Source organism: Leuciscus leuciscus (genome assembly GCF_965113295.1).
Source record: "Leuciscus leuciscus genome assembly, chromosome: 11".
NCBI classification, from domain to species: Eukaryota; Metazoa; Chordata; class Actinopteri; order Cypriniformes; family Leuciscidae; genus Leuciscus; species Leuciscus leuciscus.
In genome coordinates, this window is record NC_138735.1 from 4,533,463 (window position 1) to 4,551,725 (window position 18,263).

Consider the following 18,263-nt stretch of genomic DNA (forward strand, 5'->3'; position numbering starts at 1 on the left):
GGCCGGAGTTTTTAGAAATAATCGTTCTCTGGGATAAAAACTGCGTTTTCGTGTAAATGACAGGCCAAAACGCAGGGAAATATCTGCGTTTTCCCATCGTGTAAACGGGGCCTCAGGCTCTTGGGAGAAGAAACCTCTCCCAGTCCCAGTCCCAGTCCCAGTCCCAGTCCCAGTCCCAGTCCCAGTCCCAGTCCCAGTCCCAGTCCCAGTCCCAGTCTCTCTCTCTCTCTCTCTCTCTCTCTCTACCCCCCGGCTCTGCTTAAATACTGGATCCTCTTGCCATTGATGAGGAACAGCTGGTAGGTCCCATCACCTAGATTAGGACAGGGAGGAGCACAAGAAATTGGACAAAAAAAAAAAAAAAAAAACCTTTTAATATATGTCCAAATAGAAACTGTTATTTAAAATGGTAATAATATATCACAATACTGTAGTTTATAGCCTAGGCTACTATATTTTAATCAAATAAATGCAGGCTGGGGGAGCAGCGCAAGAGACTTATTTCAAAAACATTAAAAAAATCCACCTGACACACACACACACAAGTTTCAAGTTTTGAAAAATACAACAACAAACAGTAATATTGTAAAGTATAATAACAATTGAATTTATAATTAGCCTATATAGGATTATGTAATGGTTCACAAAATTCACGGTTCAATCACTGTCTGTTGTTGCATTGAGACTCTGGTAGGGCTTTATTTTGAAATTCTCGTCAGCAAAATAGAGGGAAAACAAACAATATTGACAATATTGTTTATAAAATGTTACTCACCATGTTCATTTATGGTAAATCTGACTGTTCCGTTGCGTTCGCACCACATACTTGATAATCGTGCTGTAAACATTGCCTACGCCAATAGCAGGCGCTTATAATCGTGACGTGCGCCAATGGCAGCTGCAAAGGAGAAGCAATATGGGAAATACCGACTGTTTTAAGGAATAAACGCAGAATTTTTGGTTCTTGTCGTGTTTAACACAATCTACACTCGATCGCGCGAGGATATCCATCGTGAAAAATCGCAGCTTGAATTTTTTTTTAGTTACCATCGAAGTGAAAGACAGGTCCTTTCTGTGGTATAAATACAACGTACAACAAAACTACAACTCCCAGCAGGCCGTTGGGTCCATTGGCTGCGCGCGCACACACACTCAATAAATCAATCAATGACACTTACCCATTAGAAAACGCAAATGCATACGTCCTGGGACGGTAACACCAGTCAAATTAAATCATTCAAGGAAAATACATCTTTGCAGTGCATACACAGAAGTGCCAATAATATATTTTCACTGCATTTACAATTGCACAAATAAAGCTATGAGATCGTTATTACAATTAGAAATCAGAAAAAAAAAAAAAAAAAATATATATATATATATATTTTTTTATATATGTCCAAATAGAAACTGTTATTTAAAATGGTAATAATACATCACAATACTGTAGTTTATAGCCTAGGCTACTATATTTTAATCAAATAAATGCAGGCTGGGGGAGCAGTGCAAGAGACTTATTTCAAAAACATTAAAAAAATCCACCTGACACACACACACACACAAGTTTCAAGTTTTGAAAAATACAACAACAAACAGTACTTTTGAACGGTACAGTTGGTTTCATTACAACATTTACACTACATTTATTCATTTAACATAACCTTTATTGACTTAGAAAATGAAGAAAATGACAGGCTAATTAATATGTTATATGAATTTGTGTTTCAATATGTGGCATCGTCAGGTTTTCATACCTCAAATTAAAACCCAGTGATGTCTAATGGTAACAAAATAAAAACGAAACTAAGATTATGCCCTGTATCATGAAGAAAACATAGGTTTATTTTGTGTTACATGACACCTATTGGTGTTGCCTATATGAACAGTGCTAATTCAGGTTAAGAATACACTGTGACAGAGGCAAAACAATTAATTAAAATAATAAGGCCAAAACGCAGGGAAATATCTGCGTTTTCCCATCGTGTAAACGGGGCCTCAGGCTCTTGGGAGAAGAAACCTCTCCCAGTCCCAGTCCCAGTCCCAGTCCCAGTCCCAGTCCCAGTCCCAGTCCCAGTCCCAGTCCCAGTCTCTCTCTCTCTCTCCCCCCCGGCTCTGCTTAAATACTGGATCCTCTTGCCATTGATGAGGAACAGCTGGTAGGTCCCATCACCTAGATTAGGACAGGGAGGAGCACAAGAAATTGGACAAAAAAAAACAAAAAAAAAACCTTTTAATATATGTCCAAATAGAAACTGTTATTTAAAATGGTAATAATATATCACAATACTGTAGTTTATAGCCTAGGCTACTATATTTTAATCAAATAAATGCAGGCTGGGGGAGCAGCGCAAGAGACTTATTTCAAAAACATTAAAAAAATCCACCTGACACACACACACACAAGTTTCAAGTTTTGAAAAATACAACAACAAACAGTAATATTGTAAAGTATAATAACAATTGAATTTATAATTAGCCTATATAGGATTATGTAATGGTTCACAAAATTCACGGTTCAATCACTGTCTGTTGTTGCATTGAGACTCTGGTAGGGCTTTATTTTGAAATTCTCGTCAGCAAAATAGAGGGAAAACAAACAATATTGACAATATTGTTTATAAAATGTTACTCACCATGTTCATTTATGGTAAATCTGACTGTTCCGTTGCGTTCGCACCACATACTTGATAATCGTGCTGTAAACATTGCCTACGCCAATAGCAGGCGCTTATAATCGTGACGTGCGCCAATGGCAGCTGCAAAGGAGAAGCAATATGGGAAATACCGACTGTTTTAAGGAATAAACGCAGAATTTTTGGTTCTTGTCGTGTTTAACACAATCTACACTCGATCGCGCGAGGATATCCATCGTGAAAAATCGCAGCTTGAATTTTTTTTTAGTTACCATCGAAGTGAAAGACAGGTCCTTTCTGTGGTATAAATACAACGTACAACAAAACTACATCTCCCAGCAGGCCGTTGGGTCCATTGGCTGCGCGCGCACACACACTCAATAAATCAATGAATGACACTTACCCATTAGAAAACGCAAATGCATACGTCCTGGGACGGTAACACCAGTCAAATTAAATCATTCAAGGAAAATACATCTTTGCAGTGCATACACAGAAGTGCCAATAATATATTTTCACTGCATTTACAATTGCACAAATAAAGCTATGAGATCGTTATTACAATTAGAAATCAGAAAAAAAAAAAAAAAAAATAATAATATTTTTTTTTTATTTTTTATATATGTCCAAATAGAAACTGTTATTTAAAATGGTAATAATACATCACAATACTGTAGTTTATAGCCTAGGCTACTATATTTTAATCAAATAAATGCAGGCTGGGGGAGCAGTGCAAGAGACTTATTTCAAAAACATTAAAAAAATCCACCTGACACACACACACACACACACACACAAGTTTCAAGTTTTGAAAAATACAACAACAAACAGTACTTTTGAACGGTACAGTTGGTTTCATTACAACATTTACACTACATTTATTCATTTAACATAACCTTTATTGACTTAGAAAATGAAGAAAATGACAGGCTAATTAATATGTTATATGAATTTGTGTTTCAATATGTGGCATCGTCAGGTTTTCATACCTCAAATTAAAACCCAGTGATGTCTAATGGTAACAAAATAAAAACGAAACTAAGATTATGCCCTGTATCATGAAGAAAACATAGGTTTATTTTGTGTTACATGACACCTATTGGTGTTGCCTATATGAACAGTGCTAATTCAGGTTAAGAATACACTGTGACAGAGGCAAAACAATTTATTAAAATAATAATAACAACAATAACAATAATGATTATGACGACGCATGCAAAACAGAGAGAAAAGACTCAATTCTATTCGAATAATTACACAATACCACTGTTACGTTCCCAATTCATTTTCTAGGGGCAAAAGGGAAAGTAGCTTTAAAGCAAAAATGAACAGCGACAAAGAAAAGTTAACCTATCTGAGTCCCAGCACACAATACACAAAGTAAGATTTCCAATACATTTATTTACAATAAGTGATAAATACAGTGCAAAAAGAATCCTAAACAAACAGCTCCAAAAGAAAAAGAAATGAAGCCTGTTCTTCAGGAGCAGGTAAAGCCAAAACAAACCAAAGATCTCACTACCCGGTAGAAGGAACACCTAATTGACCTACAACAATCAACACAAATAAACAACAGAACTCTTACCTTACTTTCTAACTAACAAAAAACAGGAGAAAATGAGAAAAGAAAAATGGCATGAATAATGTCTAAGCACTAGTAGTTGTGTTCACTTGCAGTGCATTAGCAATCTTCCCACTGTGAAGTTGTACATGCTGGTATTCAGGATGATGCGAGTCGCTGATGCAGAGGTCTCCGTCAGGAACTCTGAGGTGTGGCCTCAAGGTCTTTAAGGTGTCCCTCTGACGAGATGAGGCTCTGGTTGAGCTGGCCAAATCCAGCTATAGATAGATTTACGATGACGTCACATTTCTCCCGCAACTCCTTACGGCGCCATCTTGTGTGTCAAGTGGGTCAAAGCATTTGTGTTACGGAGCATTATAATATCCTGAATCGGCATTATTCTGAACATGAAAATCATACGATTATTCTCCGTTTGGCTGGAGTTAATGTTCAGTGCTGCTCTTGTGAACATTTAGAGGTTTTGTGCTCTGGAGATGTGACACTTTATCTAATAATTTCCAAGATGGGCTAGCTAAACGCGCTAGCTCTCATCGGCTGTCAAATCGCTGTAACGTTACCCAGGTGGCTACTATCGACACAGCCCTTGAGAGGTGTTGGCTGGGCAGAAGCACACTCTGACGATTGTCCACCTTCATCACTTTCTCTGTGGCCACATCAGCTGGTCGAGCCAGAGGCAGAGGCAGAGGCTACACCTGGAGCACATCGCTCCGTGCCTCTGCTCTCCATCTCTCTCCTACACTAAATTAGTTCGGAGCGTTGTGTTGTTGTTTTTTTACCCAGATGGTGTTGTCTTGACACTGAGTCTAAATGTACCGTATAATAAGGGCTGTGCAGATATCAGCCGCCTGGCTACAGCGATGTGAACCGTCAATGCAGGGCTCCAGACTAACTTTTCCATGAGGGAGAGAGAGCAAGACAGCGCTTAGTTTGGAGACGGTGAAGTCTTGTTTACACTTTCGCCTGGCTCCGAAGAGAGAGGGAGTGCGCGCGCGACCGGCTCTCTCTCTCTCTCTGCTCGTTCTTTCAGTTAAACATGCGCCCAGTTCATCTACATTACTCACCGATCAAATAAGACTTTGGCGGGCGCTAAAACAAGTTCAATGCAGGAGAATTCATGCGTGAATTTAACTGAGTAGTACATGACCATGCACTCGCACAAATGCGACCACATACAATTTTAACTCGCACATTCTAACAAAATAATTGTATGCTTCCAGAGACTTTCTTCCTCTTAATTCGTCACGCACTAACGGTGTGGATGAGATACTTGGCAATGTCCATTTCCTGAATATCGGGGTACGCCGCAGGATTAGCCTACATAACCAGTCCTCTTTCGACATTGTGTAAGGATCCTTTCCATCGATATAACTCAATTTCTCATCATATCTTGCCTTGCAAACATCGTCTAATGTGTCCCTGTAAATAACCTTCACCTTGTCGCCAGGTTTGGAGGAATTTGTCATCGTTATCTCAACACAAAAGAGTCAAAAATACTTTATATTAACTGGCTTTCTATTAATGTAGCACAGTGAATGAGCCGTGTCTCCCAGTGGCTTACTGACAGTTTTGACACACAACATGGCGGCGCGCCGCAGAGGATAATGGGTAATTCGAGAAACGGAAACCCATCTATTGAGCTGTGGAGGTACACAACATCATGCATCATGTTACCTTATTATTCCCTAATTGATCTGTCTTCAACTTCCTACTCTTGCAAGTGTACCAAGTGGATATACATTTCTGAACTTTTTATACTTTACATTCATTGGTACATTTCAAATATTGGTCACACTTTAGAATAAGGCCCTATTAGTTAATGTCAATGCATACATAGGCCTATGAATCTTTGTTACAGAAAATAAAATACAACAGTTCCACAACGAGGCAAGGCAGCGAATGATCCATCTGTTGTATTCTTCATTTCACAGGAAACGAAGGACACTTTTGGAGGCTGCATGTGAAGGAGGCTTAGAATTGGATCAGCCTTCGTCGTGCCACGGTGACTCAGTCGGATGCAGCCTCTGAATTGGGAAGCAGCAATGGATCCTTCATGGCCTTACCTTCCCCAGAATTCATTCAGACGACAGGATTTCTTTGAGAGAAATTGCCGAATTACACTTTTAAATGCAAGTAATGCTTTTTTAAACAAACAAACAAAACATTATTTTGGCTAAAGACAATTTCAAAAGAAAGTATGCAATAAAGCATCAGTTGTATAAAAAAAGTATAATGATTAAATTACACTTAATTTTACACTATTGGTTATTTTCGGTCTCTATCCTCTGTGAGTTCATGGAGTAATGGAGTGTTTGAGAATAGGTTTGTTAAATACATGGACAGAGGATAGGTTTAGAATACTTAGATATAATGAATTATGTTTTCCTTCAAGAAACCTATATAAATAGAAAATATTATAGGGTAGACTGTGTACAGTTGAGACACCTTAAATAACTTGCGCGCGCAGCATGCACAAGTTGTGATTTTTGCTGTGCACATGCGTATTAGTGTCCTCTTTTATCCTGCAAAATCTGAAGACTGGACGCGTCTCCGATCAGAAGATATCTGCAAAAGTTTTTTTTCTAAGGTAAGGCTTGCATCGTTTTTTGCGCACTCAACTATGAATAACCTATTATCCTTCTGTGACTGTTAAACGTAACTGGTACCATTACAAACGTTATTCTGTGCCCTAAAAATTGGCATATTTCATGGTATTGAGTCATGCAAGCTCAATGCAAAATCTAGAGAAATGTGCGAAGTGGCCAGCGGGGGATAGTTGAGACACCGTACCCCAATAGAGTTATATTACAAAACACGCTGTTTATTTGTTCAGTGTTATGATAACAGGTTAAACGTCATAATTGGCCAGCATAGGACGCAATTAAAAATACAATTTCATATTTATTATATTTAAACTGTAATACAGTTACTGTATATTATTAATGAATATATTTTTCTAACATGCATGTTAAAGATAACCTAGCAAGTTGTCAAATAGACAAGGTGGTAAAATGATATCTGTTTGTTAAATATCTTGTTCATGTTTTATACATTTTAACGGTGCTAATTTACATCAAATTAATGAATTTAGAAAGGATGAACAAACAGACATGTTGCCCAATTGTTATTTTCTTCATTTCCCTCATTAGAAATGGGTGTCTCAACTGTACCATAGTACTGTCTCAACTGTCCCGTACATTGGTACAGTTGAGACAGAGTTGACACAAAAAGCACCTTATTTTTATTCGCTAATTGTGGAAAATATAAACTACTTATGGGTATTATTGATTGATAATATATTTGATTGATAATATATTAGTCTACAAGCTAATGTAATGTCATGTGGCATTTCATGTGAAAATTCAATTCTTTTCAGTATGTATTTTTGTGTGAAAAATCAAAACTCAAAAAGTGTCTCAACTGTACACAGTCTACCCTAATGAATGGGATGTGGTGGGAGAACAATTTGCTTTTAGTCATGGAACAAACAACAGTGCCCGTTTTATTTTATTTGTTGAAGAAATATAAAAAGGTGTTTATTGCTAACAGAGTTTGGGGTAAACATGTAGGTCCTATTTGAAACTATACACACACACACACAAATTGTGTATAGAAGAAGACTGGAGCTAAAAAAGAAAGGATCCTCATGGTCAATGTTGTGAGGTCTAGTTAAGTTTATTTAGTGAATGTGAAGAAGATGATGAGTGTAGAAGTGGTTTAGAGTTGCCTATTAAATAAGAAGAAAGTAGTGCTACATAGATTCTATTTAAGTGAGATGTGGAATAATAGGCTAATGAACGCTTAAATGTTTTATTACTGACTGATAAAGACAGGGGACCTGATCTGCACGCCTGTCTCGCACACCCGCTTTCACTACACAGCGCACACCGCCCTCTACTGGCGAACACAGGTATGAATAATCTGCTGTGGCTCCTACAAATGCATTAATCCGTGTAATAAATATGTTTGTTTTGAGTTTATCAGCACACAAAACTGACTGGAGTTATTAACTGTAAACCTTACTGGTGATTAAACTCAAGTCATTTGCCAATAAGGGCAACCATTATACACTAACTTACTAACTAAGAGTGAAACTTCATTCTCTGCTATAATGTTGGTTAGTAAGTTAGTATATGTTATATGTTAGGTCAGCATATCTTCAGAAGGCCACCTTCAAAGTTCTACCACTGGACCATTAAGATATACGTTAGTTAAGTAGGCGGATCTATTTATGTAGGCTATTCGGACAAATTCTAGAGCTGACTTTATGTACAGGACTCGTTGCACAGTTGATTTTTTTTCCCTTTGAAATAAATAGCAAAAAGTCATAGCTGAGACTATGTGCATGATTATGCTGTATTATTCTACTTGATAAAAACGTATTGCAGCGAGATTATGCGTGCAATAGAACTAGAACAGCTACGTCCGTGTGACTGTTATTCATGCGCAATTGAGCATCCACATCAAAGAGCAGGGCCTCGCATTTCAAGTTCACACAGGGCCTCGCACCGATTTCAAATACATAAATATTGACAATTTGTAGGCTGGCCTTTATGTATTTACTTATTAGGGTGGGGGTGCTGCTTTTGTATAAGAAACAAAATCAAGTCTATGAAACTCGTCAAAACTCTGCGAATCACAACAAGCGAATCGGTGGGTTTTGATGCTTTCAATCGAGTTGCGTGTCCTCCTGGATGAACTTTCACCGATGATCCTTCAGTGACAAGCACTAAAACACTGTAACGAGATGAATAATTGTGATTTCATGACCAAATGTTTTGATGGAAATCACTTGACTTGGCAATCACAATCATGATCTGGATCAATGTGATCATTTGCATTTAATCATTTAACACATGCTTTTATCCAAAGCAACTTACAAGTGATGAACATCACAGTGTTATCATAAAGTGACAACTGATTTTGATTTCTGAAGCTTGAATATGTTTATGGGCCAGAATCTTAACCAGAGCCCTGTGTGGAAAAACTCAAAATTGAGAGATATAAACTCGCAATTCTGACTTTTTTTCTCGCAATTGCGAGTTTAGGCTAGCCTATATCTCGCTTCTCGCAATTCTGAAATCTTTTCTCAGACGTGATACACTGTAAAATCTAATTAGTTGGACTTACTTAAAAAAAAGCATGCAAACCTATTGCCTTAAAAAAAAAAAAAAGTAAAGTGAAATAGGAATAGTATGTGGTACTGACAAATGCTTAGTTAGTATAGTTCACTTACACAAGAGTTCTAGTAATTAAACAAGAACTGTAGAGAGTGCTTGATAATTTACTTTAAATAAAATATAATTGTTACCATTGTTGTGTTTTGCATGCTGAATGTTGAAGTCTGTGTGACTCAAGTATGATCAATTGCAAGATTGTCACAAATATAGAGGGATTATATCAACACAATTAAAAGTTTCACAAGATGTGTAGGACATAAGTGTTAGCAACAAAATTACAAAAGATCATTAATTGACATGAAATATGTTATACTTCATACATATACATACATACATAACTTCTCTTCATTTGAAACCAAATAACTGATTTCTTGTTGCAATCACTGCATCAATGGGAAGATAATTAAAGTTCCAAGTGTCCAACCAAAGGGATCACTAATTGCCATAAAGGTGACTAAAAACATTTTAGGAAAATCAACATCAATTTATGAAGTCAGCTTATGTGATGTTCTCTCAAATAGTCACCCTCCTAAAATAATTGCCTAAGTCATTTTTTGACAAAAATGAATTTTTTTTTTTTTTTTTTTCATAAGTCATCTTCTCATGATGCTGGCCACCTCTGGTAAAATCACCCACATCCTCAGTTGAACAGATCATGCAATTCTACCCCTGTAGTATAATGGCCTATGTCAAGAGTTTGACTTAGGCTGTTTTATTTTGCCTAAGTCAAAAGACAATGAGACTTAGGCAATTTTACAAGCTTTTCAAGATGGCAGTTGCATCAAGAAGAACGAAAATCTACTCGGCCTCTGAAGTTAGGTTCAATTTTTTGTGTTTTCTGAGAAACCTGCAAAAATGACTTGGGCAATTATTTTAGGAAGGTGACTAAATGTATCAGTTGTATTCAAATTTCATCATTCAAGATGACTTTGGGAAATGAGTGAATGCAAACAGAGTCCATTAAGTGAAAAGTCCATTAAGATTTTCCCTGCCTCAAAAACCACACTCAAACTAATCAATTAATCTGAACTTGGGTTTTCTTAGTAAACAAAGCTTAGTATGTGAATAGTACAGATTACTAGATTTTTACAATTAAGTTAAGACATTAAGGAAAGTTAACTAAACCAATGGTGGATTTTACAGTGTATAAAGTCACAATTGTGAGTTATAAAGTCCAATTGCAAGTTATATCTCACAATTCTGACTTTATAACATGCAATTACGACTTTATGTCAGTGTCACGCAATTCTGACTTTATAACACACAATTGCGACTATATCACAAAATTCTGACTTTAAAACTTGCAATTGCGACTTAATATCACGCAATTCTATAAAAATAAAAAATAGAGATGAAAAAACAGAATTGCGAGATAAAAAGTCACAATTACCTTTTTTATTTTTTATTCTGTGGAGGAAACAAGCTTCCATAGGCTCTGTAGAATAGTTATTCTGGTGAAAAGAAAACAATACATTTAAAACAGTGCCATCTAGTGGCCATTAGTTCAAACAGGTAAGGTAGGCTACTGTAGGTGAAGGTAGGATTCCAATCCGTTTATTAAACTGGCCTGAACTGTCAATCTACAAGTTCTAAATGTAAACTGACATCCTGAGGTGACATTCAATTGTAATTGACATCATCCTCTACTGCAGTTTCCTGTGTTAACACCGTGACTGTGATGTTATGTTTATTGTACGGCTACAAACCACAAAGAGAGAGAGAGAGAGAGAGAGAGAGACAGAGAAAATGATCCTAAGACAGTTTTTAAGCGAGTAAGTGAAATTATATTTGATAAGCAAACATAGAACTGCAAATACTCTAATTTGACATATTTTTGACTATGGAATGGTAAAATACTTGTCATAAATATGTATGTAAGAGCTCCTGAAAAAAATAAAACAAATTCCTTGTGTGTTTGCGCACACTTGGCGAATAAAGCTCATTCTGACTCTGATTTTGATTCAGTTATCTTTAAGCTGATCACATTCTCATTCTTTTTGCTTTCCAGGGTGAAATAAAGTTAGGTCATTTTATGATGAGACGTGAGGAATGGACACTGACGGAAGTTATTTATACACCACTGAATAATATTTGTTAAATCATAATTTCAAAATTCTTTATACACTTACAGTAACATGTTTTGCACTCACATTAACAAGTTATTGAATTTGCACTGAATATGTTAAAACAAATGATCTTGTTGTGATTATGTGGCATCCTAAAGCACCAATTTCTGACTAAACTTTAAACAACATTGGCTTGATGGATACATTTATTATCAATGTGTTTTCTATTTGTAATTTTTGATGAGATTACAAACAGTTAAAAAAAAGCAAATAGCAACATTTCTAAAGAAGTGCATATACAAACAAAGAAGTAAAACTCTTTTCATGAGTTCACACTTACATTTGAGGGGGTAAAGTTTAATGCGTATTTGGCGTGCTCTCCGGCACTCTCATTTTTCTATATTCAATATTAATTCAAAAAACGACTGAACGAATGATACACGGATTCTATATAACTTCCCAATATTACCCTTTTTGTTTTTTAACGTCTTGTTTGGGGATGTGTGCGTACAGTAGCCTATGCAAAGTAAAAAAAAAAAAAAATGTTTATTTCTGTTTATGCCTTTGCTTGTGAATCTATCCCATAACATGTTTCATTTGTTTATTTGCTAAGCCAAATAAACACTGGTTGAGAGTTTTTTGGCTGATAAATTGCATAACCTACTCTGTGCATTAGGTGCTGTTCTCCACTAGAGGGCGAACTTTCTATTACTGTAACACAATTAATTAGTATACTACATACAAATGTTTCACCCAAAAACGAAAATTCTCTTATAATCTGCAAAATATTAGTATTCTGTTATCTTTTTTCCCATTCAATTACAGTCAATGGGGACTGGCTCTTTTTTTTTAACCTCAAAAAGGACTCGGAAGCAATAGTATCATTATAAGAGAGAAGAAGAGAGAAAGTAATTCTGATTCTTAATAACACGAGGATTTATATGTGAACCTGGACCACAAAACCAGTCACATGGGTCAATTTTTTTTTAAAATTGGGACAAAAAGGACAATAGGACAATATTTGTCTGAGATACAGCTATTTGAAAATCTGGAATCTGAGGGTGCAAAAAATCGAAACAAAATAAATGTTTTATATATTTACGGTAGGAAATTTACAAAATATCTTCATGGAACATGATCTTTACTTAATATCCTGATGATTTTTGGTATAAAAGAAAAATCCATAATTTTGACCCATATGTGTTGTTGGCTATTGCCACAAATTTATACCCGTGCGACTTGTGAGTGGTTTTGTGATCCAGGGTCACATATTTCTTTAATGATCTAGCTTAAATATGATTAAATACAGTACAAACTGTTACAGAGAAAAGGCTGGATGTAAGTAAGCAGTGTCATTTTTCCACCAAAAGTGCATTTCAAATTTAAAGGAGATAAAACAAAGCAATTAAGTGAAACTTCTTTTAACTTTCACATAAGCTAAAGGGGTCTAATGGGACCTTTTTTGCCTAAATAAACATATATATTCTATTTGAATAAATTGATATAGATAGATTTGCGGCATCTTTAGGCCTCCATTGGCTCAGTCCTCAATCTCCTTCAGACCTGAAGGAAAGATGATCATGTTATACGTTTTTTTAATTTTATTTTTTATCAATACACAAGCATCATATTAAGATGTCATATTAATATAGGCTCGTACCTTTCAGTCTGAATTGAATCCAGCGCGCTGTTGGATCAGAGCAGTACTTGTCTTTCTCTGTGTAGAATCTGCAGGACAGATATACAGTACCACTGAAATGAACACAATATCAGGCATATAAAACTGTGAAATGTGTGTAGAGAGAGCTTACACTATAGCATCCACACACGGACTCAGAGCATTCTGATGCTTGTATCCAATCAGTTTACAGTTTTGCTCGATTGCTTAAACACATATTCTCAAAACAGTAAACACAAATCTATAACATCTCACCCAATTCCCCAAACATCTTATTTTCAGGTCAAAATGAAGCTCTACACTCAAAACCATTCACTCTTGCTGAAAAACCAAACTTTGCCCTCAGACATCACACACACTAACATAGTCTTACACACTGGTGCAATACATTTAAAACAACATTTCCAAAACTGGTAAGTTATGTTGCTTGTGGTTGCTCTATCTCTATCTATATGTGAGGCAATTTGATGCATTTCTTTTTATTACAGTATAGTGCAACAGCGACAGTACATGTATGTGTTGTAACAGCACATAGTACAGCTCTCAAAAGTTACAGAGCAGTCTGAAGTAAATCTCCTGTACCTGTTTTTCTCCCGGAAGGTTCTTATGATTGAGGCGACGGTGAAACGACTCAAATTTGGCCTTACTCGTATCCCAGCCTCCCTCATAGTCATACCATGGACAAAGACATGGGCAACTAGAGTGTCTTGTCTCCTTGCCCTTGCCCTTCACCTTCCTCATCCTCTTCCTTCACCTCTTCCTCCACTCCCATCTACATCTGATATTGAATACTAATGCTTTCTAAATGACAACATGGTGTAGGCAATGAGAAATGAAGGGATTTGTGTGTAGAGTTTATAGTGACAGTTCAACAAATCTGACTCATGTGTCAAAACAGGGGAATCGTGTTTATAGTTTCGGGAAATGGGTGTGCTTTTTGATAAATGGCGTTATGGTTTTGAAATTTTAGTTCTAAAGCCTGGTTAAAGTATTTAAGCAATCAAGAAAAACTGTGACAGCTGTATTTCTGCATGATTTGAGATAGATGTCATGCAGAAAGGGGAGAGCAGACCCTGTGATGTACTCAGCTAAGTGCCCTATATACTCTCTGCAGAGCTTTACAGTCCTGATTAGTGCAGTTCCCATAACACACTGAAATACATTGAGTTTGTACGCTTTCTATTGTTGCTGAATAGAAAGTTTTCAGGATTGCTTGAGAGACCCTGAATTTCCTCAGCTGTCGTAGATGGTACAGTTGTTGTCTGGCTTTATTCACCTGGGAACTTGGCTTGTACATGTACAGATCAGGTCAAGTTCTCAGAGATGTTTATTTCAACATATTTGAAGCCTCTCACCCTCTCTACGGGGGTCCCGCCAATCAAGAGTAGGGAGAAGGTTCTCTGCTGATGGTGAATCCATAACAGATTGCATTTAGCTATAGCACAGTTTTCTTTGATGGAGCCCTTATCAAGATCAAGATCGTCTTGTTTTCACACATACTGTATACAGTACAGTATAAGTGCTTTGGAGATTCCAATCTCTGTCTCTCTTTCAGATCGTCGGCCCACTAGAGTTGGAGTGACTTGCTGTAAGGAAGTGTCGAAGGGAAGAATCCCTCCTGAAGTTACAGTTTTTTTTCAATTGCTTACACACTAAAATTAAAACTTTCCCACAATTAGCAAAACCTTACAGTCACGGAGCAAACCTCCGGCCGAGATTTGCACGATTGTAAGCACATGGTCAGCTTCACACTTTTTGCAAAACATCATGTGGTGTTGGTGAATATATTTTTACACTCTCTCTGTGTAAATGCTAAAAGTGTTTTAAGTTGAGCACAGGAGTGTGTAACTGATTCAAACAGAATTAGACCATTATGATGGTTGTTTATGTTATGACAACAAAATAAGGTTTTATAAGACATTGTATAGTTTTGACGAAAGTGTTCCATTTTGCAAATGATCTGAGGTGTTGTGCTACTTTGGTGTAGTGTTGTGCTAATTGTGTGAAGGGGTGTGAAAAACCGAGCCCTGTTTTCAAAATTGTGCTTAAGCAATTGAAAAAAACTGTAACCTCCCTCAGTATTAGTCCGTGGTTTATTACATGGTCCACAATTGTTTCCAAAAACAACTATTGTCAAATGTATACAAGTGTGTTTATTGTTTTGCAAATCACTGTGTGTAATGTTTTGCAAAAAGTGTGAAGCGGACCATGTGTTTACAATCGTGCAAATCTAGGCCGGTGTTTTGCTCCGTGAGTGTAATGTTTTGCTAATTGTGGGAAAGTTTTAATTTTAGTGTGTAAGCAACTGAAAAAAACTGTAAATGGATCATTAATGCAAAATCTGATTATAAATGTAAAAAAAATCATTAAAATCAGTAGATCCATTAGCCTGGATGCCAGCCGAACTTAGCCCTGCCCACAACATTTGAGGTCGGGAAGTATTCTGACTAGAATCTGAGTATGACAACGTCAGCCTATAGATCCATAATAATCAATAACAAAGGCTCTTATAAAAATACTAGGGCTGGGAATCGATTAAAAAAAATTAACTAATTAATTGCACAATTTCTGTAATTAATTGCAATTAATTGCGCTTCCCCCAAGCTTGTAATCATCAATATTTAAACTTAGAATCACCTAATTAAACAACACAGGAAAAAAAGGGAACAGAAAATAGCCCTATATTAAAATATTAAACATCAATATATCAATATATTATTCTTTTTCAATAATCAATCAACATAATCAATTTAACAGATTATTATTATTATTATTATTTTATTAATTATTAAAACAAAATATAGTCCTACAAAGCTATTATTACCAGAGCATGTGATCAGAGCAGGTCATTTTACCATTGTTGCCCAGCATGGCTATACCAGCTCAGCAAACAGAAGTCAACAGAGAAATTTCACGTTACTTGAGTGGACTTTACTTTTCCAGTGCTTAGTACATGATTGAAGCCTTTGGGCCGTTAACGACAGAGCCGCCGACACACACACACACACACACACACACACACACGGAACGGAGAGCTCGCCGCTGCTGGGCCATTAACGACAGAGCGAGCCGACACACACACACATACACACACACACACACACACACACACACGCACGCACGCGCGCGCGGAGCACAGAGCGCGCCTACCACAGAGCGCGCCGACCGACCGACACACACACACACACACTCACGCGCGCGTGCGCGCGGAGCACAGAGCGCGACGCACATACCGAGCGGAAAAGACCCGCTCATGAAAGCTGCCCGCTCATGAAACCTGACCGCCGAACATGGAGGGGCGGGACGGCATATTTCGGCCTTTTTAATAGCAGACGCAACAGGAAATCATTAAAACGAGGCAAAAAAAAAAAGTGCTGCGTCAATTGCATTATTTTTTTTTTACGCGTTAAACATTTCAAATTAATCGCAAAGATTAACGCGTTAATTCCCCCAGCCCTAAAAAATACAAATCCAATGATAAAAAAATCCTCATCCTCAAAATCCTAAAACTCATATCTGATGAGTTAGTAAAAGCCAATTTCCTAATTGTTCACACAGCTGTCTTAATTACAACAACTACAAAAGGGGAAGAGAAAAACAACAAAGAAGACGAATGAGGAGAAAATAAAAATAAGAAGAAGAAGAATGAGCAGTGGAAAAGGAAGAGGTGTAAGAGTGAGAGGTGGTGGACAGGGTAGAGGGAGAAGAAGAGGAAGAGGAGATGGAGAAAGAGCAAGAAGAGCTGAAGATGTAGAAGGAGCAAGAAGAGCTGAAGATGTAGGAGAAAGAGAAAGAAGAGCTGAAGATGTAGGAGAAAGAGAAAGAAGAGCTGAAGATGTAGGAGAAAGAGAAAGAAGAGCTGAGGATGTAGGAGAAAGAAAGAAGAGCTGAGGATGTAGGAGAAAGAGAAAGAAGAGCTGAGGATGTAGGAGAAAGAGAAAGAAGAGCTGAGGATGTAGGAGAAAGAGAAAGAAGAGCTAAGGATGAAGCAGCAAGAGAAAGAAGAGCTGAGGATGTAGGAGAAAGAGAAAGAGAAAGAAGAGCTGAGGATGTAGGAGAAAGAGAAAGAAGAGCTGAAGATGTAGGAGAAAGAGAAAGAGAAAGAAGAGCTGAGGATGTAGGAGAAAGAGAAAGAAGAGCTGAGGATGTAGGAGAAAGAGAAAGAAGAGCTAAGGATGAAGCAGCAAGAGAAAGAAGAGCTGAGGATGTAGGAGAAAGAGAAAGAGAAAGAAGAGCTGAGGATGTTGGAGAAAGAGAAAGAAGAGCTGAGGATGTAGGAGAAAGAGAAAGAGAAAGAAGAGCTAAGGATGAAGCAGCAAGAGAAAGAAGAGCTGAGGATGTAGGAGAAAGAGAAAGAAGAGCTGAGGATGTAGGAGAAAGAGAAAGAAGAGCTGAGGATGTAGGAGAAAGAGAAAGAAGAGCTGAGGATGTAGGAGAAAGAGAAAGAAGAGCTGAGGATGTAGGAGAAAGAGAAAGAGAAAGAAGAGCTGAGGATGTAGGAGAAAGAGAAAGAAGAGCTGAGGATGTAGGAGAAAGAGAAAGAGAAAGAAGAGCTAAGGATGAAGCAGCAAGAGAAAGAAGAGCTGAGGATGTAGGAGAAAGAGAAAGAAGAGCTGAGGATGTAGGAGAAAGAGAAAGAGAAAGAAGAGCTGAGGATGTAGGAGAAAGAGAAAGAGAAAGAAGAGCTGAGGATGTAGGAGAAAGAGAAAGAAGAGCTGAAGATGTAGGAGAAAGAGAAAGAAGAGCTGAGGATGTAGGAGAAAGAGAAAGAGAAAGAAGAGCTGAGGATATAGGAGAAAGAGAAAGAAGAGCTGAGGATGTAGGAGAAAGAGAAAGAAGAGCTGAGGATGTAGGAGGAAGAGAAAGAAGAGCTGAGGATGTAGGAGAAAGAGAAAGAAGAGCTGAGGATGTAGGAGAAAGAGAAAGAAGAGCTGAGGATGTAGGAGAAAGAGAAAGAAGAGCTGAGGATGTAGGAGGAAGAGAAAGAAGAGCTGAGGATATAGGAGAAAGAGAAAGAAGAGCTGAGGATGTAGGAGAAAGAGAAAGAAGAGCTGAGGATGTAGGAAGAGATGTAGGAAGTAGAGGGAGAAAGAGATGGATAGATTGGAGGGCAATGGTATAGTGGAA

General features: G+C 37.3%; 1 protein-coding gene and 1 long non-coding RNA gene across 2 annotated transcripts in view; one reads left to right on the plus strand and one right to left on the minus strand.

Annotated features, from left to right (window-relative positions):
• LOC309509533 (NACHT, LRR and PYD domains-containing protein 3-like) overlaps nt 1-18,263 on the plus strand; it is a 643,973-nt gene that overhangs the window by 81,153 nt on the left and 544,557 nt on the right. The window lies entirely within an intron of this gene.
• Nucleotides 12,953-13,326, minus strand: LOC309509600. The gene is made up of 3 exons (XR_014209919.1): nt 13,270-13,326; nt 13,119-13,186; nt 12,953-13,021 (listed from the first exon to the last, which is right to left on the minus strand). It is a non-coding gene; the product is annotated as an uncharacterized lncRNA (long non-coding RNA).